The sequence below is a fragment of the Thermobia domestica genome, chromosome 13 (genome assembly GCF_964235325.1).
Source record: "Thermobia domestica chromosome 13, izTheDome1.hap1.1, whole genome shotgun sequence".
NCBI classification, from domain to species: domain Eukaryota; kingdom Metazoa; phylum Arthropoda; class Insecta; order Zygentoma; family Lepismatidae; genus Thermobia; species Thermobia domestica.
In genome coordinates this window covers 145,075,202-145,081,591 of record NC_137466.1, presented here as the reverse complement: position 1 = coordinate 145,081,591, position 6,390 = coordinate 145,075,202, and the positions used below count along the sequence as shown (strand labels likewise).

General features: G+C 35.5%; 1 long non-coding RNA gene across 1 annotated transcript in view; it reads left to right on the top strand.

Annotated features, from left to right (window-relative positions):
- The first annotated feature begins 3,236 nt into the window (after positions 1–3,236).
- The window catches only part of LOC145669310 (uncharacterized), a 34,960-nt gene continuing 31,806 nt past the window's right edge, over positions 3,237–6,390 (top strand). Inside the window, exon 1 of the long non-coding RNA XR_014128188.1 lies at positions 3,237–3,375. This is a non-coding gene — a long non-coding RNA (uncharacterized LOC145669310). The remainder of the gene's footprint in view (positions 3,376–6,390) is intronic.

Sequence of the window (6,390 nt, the reverse complement as noted above, 5' to 3'; positions counted from 1 at the left end):
CAATGCTAAGTATTTTGAAGGATGGTATCCGTCAGTTACGTTGAAAAGATAATTTTGCTCTTTATTGTTTCTTTTGCTGACGTGGTGCTGATAGCAATGAAGTTTAGTTTGGTTGGGTTTCATTCTAGCAATTGTGTGAGTGTGTGTGTGTGTGTGTGTCATGCTCCCCCTTGGAAAATATCCTGCGGGCGCCCATGCTTAAGTGCACACATGTGCCCTAAAACCCTCCCGTATGCACCCCTAATTTGAAACACTCAAGAAGTTTAGGAGAAATCGTAAGAAATTCTACTAGTTTCGGAATAATGGACGTTAAACTGCGTAAAAATGAATGAGAAAGTACAGAAGAACTGACTCAACTATGCTTTAATCGATGTGTAAAGCATCTTCGCTACCGCGTGTGCAGGGAAAGTCAAGATTATGTTGCATTTTCAGCAGGCTGGCAACACTATTTACCGGCAGCTTCTCAAGGCTGTGATTCAAACCTTAGAAAGGGAGAAAAAAATGTGGCAACTCTGAAAGTAGAACCGTGGGAAAATTAAGCAGGTGTTTAGTTGTGGAAAAGAGCTACCGGACCTGCCTTGTAAGGTGCGCTTTGCCTCCTTATCTGATTATCAACACTGGTTATTCCATGGAAATAAGAGTCCATGTCAATTTTTTCATTGTTATTATTATTATTTTTTCCCCTTTTATTCTGATTTGTCTTTTGAAATCCTTTCCTCCGCCCCCTCTTTTCGTTCTTTCTAATGCTTTTCTCATTAGCCCGTCTTGTCCTTAGAGTTCCCAGTTTCTAATTCCTCGCGTTCTGTATAAGTAATACTTCGACAGTTCAAATCTTCAAAAAACGTTCAGGCTACAAAACATAAACTTTTATTACTATTGTTATTATTATTATACAGTCCTACTTCCTGGAAAGGAAGTAACTAACTCTAACCAGGAAGGGACGTAAAAAAAGAAAAAAAATCAAGACACTACACAACTGTAGTATGCATGAGGAAAGTGTTTTATTTTTTAAGTGTTAAAAATTTGCTTGTTGAAATTCGATTTTTTAAACAAATAACTAGCTATTTATTTGATTTTTACGCTTTCCCTCCTATTGGTAGCATTTTTAAAAGTCAAGTTTATTAGAACTACTTTTTGTGTTTGTTAAATATTCAGTGTTCTAAGAATTATTCGTGTTTCCAATACTGTGCTTTACACATGTATAAAAAGTCGAATACATTGGAAAAACAATGGCCGTAAAATACATGCGAAAATAACGCGCCCCCCGTCAAAGAAGGAAAAAGAGTAAATGGGCGAGCTTAGGTAAGCGATCTTTCTAATCAGAATCTCAAGGGTTCGAATTTCTAGCTGCCTATGCTGCCTGCGCATTTATATATATATGAGGAGCTTGTTTCCAAACACCACTTACGCCATATTTTAAAACGATTTTAGGGTTTTGTGTTATTTTTTTTTCTATGTAGGACGAGGTATACAGGGAGTTTGAGAACAACACTAACAACGTTTGGGAGATGATTCCTGACACCAAGATAAGACGAAAAGTATAGACCAACCTGGATGCACAAATGCTTCCTTTCGGAGTTATAGGCTGCCGAAAACATGAAAAAATCAAGTTTAAAGGTCCATAGCTAAGATACTATGGGGACTACTGCAGTCGGTCCCTCGGGTCAAGACTTCACTTAGGAACTAGTACGTGCCCCATCCAAATTTCAGAATCCTGCGGTATTTCCGCAACAATTTTTATAGAAGTAATTTGTGAGCACTTTTGTTTTGTTTTGTTTTGTTTTACTTGTTTTTTCTTCACTTAGACCTTTCTAATTACATACCATTTTTGAACAAAATTTTGACGTTTTATGCTTTCTGTATTTCTAGCGTTCTAATGGGGTTTTGGTTTCAAGAGAAAATTCAGTCAGGACATTATTACTGGAGACCATAAAATTACTTTCTCCTCACAAGTCTCCTTAAAATGTGTGATTCTAATTAGAAATATAATCTTATTAAGTACCAAAATCCAAAGCCGGTGTGTACCAAAGCCAAAGCCAATTATTCAAAACTGGTGTGTACCAACCGGAAAATGGAAAATTTTAGTCAGAATAGATGACACTAGAACCAAATATATAAACTGACTTTATATATCCTTCAACAAACATCTTTATCATCTAATTGGGTACTAAAATTTTAACCGAATTATCGGCTGATTGATCGGTTCAGTTAAAATAATCAGACTTTGAGTATAAACCTACATGTTTCTCTCTTTATGGTTGACGAACACTGACTTCTTTTGGTAATTATCTCATTGCATATAATTTTAAAATTTCATAGATAATTGTGTGTGTTTGTTCATCCTCTTTTAGAATATGTATGATGAATTAACAAATAGATCTAGGAAATTAGATAGTTAACTTAATAATAAATAGTGTAGTTACTTTCCCCAAGCATGCCTTCGACAAGGGGAGGGCAAATTAAGAGGCTCCATCGCGACGAAATTAAAATACTGCTAATTTTACAGTAATCTTCAAATAGATAAAAGATAATCGAAAAGTGGAACAAGAGCTCGCTAGGCAATATCGTAAAACAAATCTAATTTGTAATTTCTAAAAGGAATACAAAATAAATCAAAAAAGAGTAAAAAAAAAAATAAAGATACGCAATTATTCTAAATTTAATTTTACATTGCATAGAAATGATTTCTTTTCGCGTCTCATGCAATTAGCTTTCAATCGTTCAACATTAGCCAAAAGCAAACATGCAAATAAAGCAAAAAAAAAAAAAAAAAAAAAAACATACAACGAAACTGCAAACATAGGATGAAAACACACTAAAGAGAACGTTCTCATCACAGGCAATTGATTTGCTGAGAGGGACGCCAGATCCTTCGAACAACGCCGAGCGAACTTACAAATAGAAGCAAGGACTTGTAACATTAAGATTTCTACCTCGGTATTTCAAACTCGCAACACCTCTGTGCGCGAGCTACTCCAATTTGTGTTATTTTGTTATCCAAGTATATATAAATCTGAAGAGGAAAATACCTAAAATGAAAAAAGGACTATCATAAACTTTTAGGGTACTTCAAATCCTTAAAAAACACCCTCGTGGTCCGCCCAAACGAGGGAACATCACCGAAAACTTCGCCCATAAAGGAAAGAAGGAAGAGATAATTGCCTAGCTGTCTACGATGCTGGAGTCCAGACTCATAATTGGTCGTCGCCCAGAGTTAATCTCCAATCAATTTAAATGCTTGATGGACTAAAAACCTTCCCACCTCAGTTTTCGGACTAGTGTCACTTATCAACATTCAAAAACTATGTACTAGTGATGTTCTAGTGTGAGTGTTCATACAAATTACTACAAACTGGAATAAATGAAACCAAAGCCGTAAGTAGTATTCATTTATTGGCAAATCCGAGTCAATTGCAGTTTCTATACATATACTCTCCATTCTGCTCTCGTGTCTAAATGTTTCCTTTTAGGCTGTATTGTTTCCAATCTAACACCAACCCAAAATTTTATCGGAAAATTAAATTTCAAATTAAATTCGTTTTAAAAAACAAAGGCACTCGCATTAAAGCCTCACACATTGCCTTTACTGTAAATAAATATTTCCTTTCTGCTCGCACATTTTCTCCTCGAAAACTGTGTGTCTTCATTCACCCCAAAATGCTCTCCCAATAACTTAAAAATAAAAATACATTCTAAGTTGCAAATACAAAAACCTCACCTAAACAAAAACGTTCAATGTGCGCTGTGCCCTGAGACCAGGTAAGACTCAGGAGCATATGCACACAACGATATTATTTTACATGAGATATTGTTATCACGACTCATTTATCTGCTTTCAATTTCCAGCTGTTTAGAAAATCGACATTTATTTTCGCGTTTCTAAACGGCTGCAAATAGAAAGCAATTAGGTAAGACTCGTGATAACGGTGCTTCATGCAAAATAATATTGTCTAGCCCGCTCTTGTTCCACATTTCGATTATCTTTTATCTATTTGAAGATGTCACACAATTACTGTAAAATTAGTGGTATTTTAATTTCGCAGTGCTTAGGCCTCTTAAATTGGAATTACATGTTACTAATTTGTAGGACACGTCCTCCTAACATGTAATACGAAATAAACGATTACCTATGACATTCCTTTGGCCAATCGTGTTAAAGCCCACATTTGAAAATTTTCAGTATTCTTTGATAAAATTGCCCAGCGAGCCAGTCTCTTGACATTTAGAAGAGATTTTTTTTGGAAGAAAGCCTGAAAGTGTGTAATTTCAGTTTTAATTAACAGAAATATTTTGTTAAATACTAACTCATATATTAACTCATTTATGAGTAATTACAATTTTGTTACGTTCTATTATCTCAAGTAGATTTGAGTATTTAGGTTTTAGATTTCTGGGCTTTCGGCATCTAAGGCTATTTAGCCCGTCACGTATGAGAGATATGTCCCTCGGCGATCATACTATCCGGGGAAAGGGAATGAAGAAAGGATTGGGGAAGGAAAGAAGCGACCTCGGACTTATAAGTTAGGTACCACCCCGGCATTAACCTGGTGTGAATGAGGAAAACCCAGGAAAACCTCATTCAAGATGACTGGTCTGATAAAGCTTTTTACACGTTTGCGACAGAGTGCCCCCATCGGGAATCGAACCTGGGACAGCTCGTATTTCAAGTAGATAATGAACTTGAAATATTATGGTAGGATAATTAGTTTTCAAATGCAAAATTGGTATCCATTAGTGTTCAAAAATTCAAAAAAGATTTTCAACATTTAACCGTTGTAGATTTTTACACAAAAACACAAATGTATTTCTCTTCTTTTTCTAAATGCATTTTTCCCCCACCACTGAATCCACAAGGGCACACACGTATACGCACACTCCAGTCACCATTCTCTCCTTCCCTTCTTTTTTTCTCTCTTTTCTCTGCCAAGAACAAGATTTCTTTCTTGTCAAGTAATTTATTCTTTTCTATTTATGACAAGACGGAGTGTAGCCAGACAGACGGTCGGTCGTCAGCTTACTTACGTCAATATGCTTTTTTTTTATGCTAGGCAACTAAACTATTACTAGTACTACTACCACTACTATATCAGAATGCATTGCACGCGGAGGGAGTGTGCTGTTTCCAATCTATATCTATAAAAGTTGGCGCGGATGGCTTGCTTGCTTGGTTTTTCTCGGAGACGAGATTCCCGACCGTGGGAAACTCAAGCAGGTGTGATATTGTAGAAAAGCGTTTGCAAGAGAATTTTCTTATAACTGGCTTTCCTTCTGTCTTCTCCTTCTCCCCCTCCGCCCTGCCGTCGCTTGATCCTGCTCCTTTCAAAATCTGTTGGCGGACACACTACCCTCTTGGCATTATTTACACTCTGTTGAGCGCACGAGGTTTGGTCATCAAATAGCTCTATACCCCCTACTTTTTCTGTATTTTTCCCCATTCCACTAAGGCAAGAAGGAGATCTTTGGCTGGTAGAGCATGAAAGATGCTTCATGAATACGGAACTAGAAGTAAGAGCAGCATAAAAACGATGTGATTGCGTCTTTTCCTCTCATACACTTTGTATGCAACACTCTATCTATCTGCGAGCAATTATATAAACTGCAGTTTGATTATCGCTCATATACATACAGAGTCACGTCAGCAGTTGTTGATTAATATTTGTTTCTTGGAAATCACTTTGCAAGATTCAATAAATGAACTATGATCTCCTCCCTTAATCTATATTTATTTTTATCACATTGCAGAATATGACCAAGATAGAAGGCAGTACAGAAGGCCGTTTATAGTATTCTTTTTCTAAAAAAAAAAAAAAAAAAAAAAAAAAACGTACATATATATATATATAAGGAACTCAATCAGCAGATCGTCAGAACACTTAACTTCCAAATCGCTCAAATCGACCACAAAAACAGTTTAATCCCTCATAAAAACGATCAAGAGGCCCAACTACCGAATCGAATTGGTCAAAACACTCAGTTTCTAAATTGATCAGAACAACGATTGTCAAAATGGTTAGAACATCTATAAAAATAATTGAAAATTCCTACAAAACCGATTAGAACGAGTCATTTGTCAGAAAGGTCTGAGCACCCAACAGCAGAAGCTTTAAGCAGCATCCACGTGCCATCCTGTATATGTAAATGGTTAAGCAATAATAATAATAATAATAATAATAATAATAATAATAATAATAATAATAATAATAATAATAATAATAATAATAATAATAATAATAATAATAAAAGTAACCTTATACTTCACCAAAAAATATCTTAAACCAGTTCAGAAACTACCATTTAACCAAATAAAAATCCAAATGATTTCACTTGACTCACAAAAACTGAATAAAATGTTACTTGACAAAATTACGTAGTTGATCTACTACCTCACTG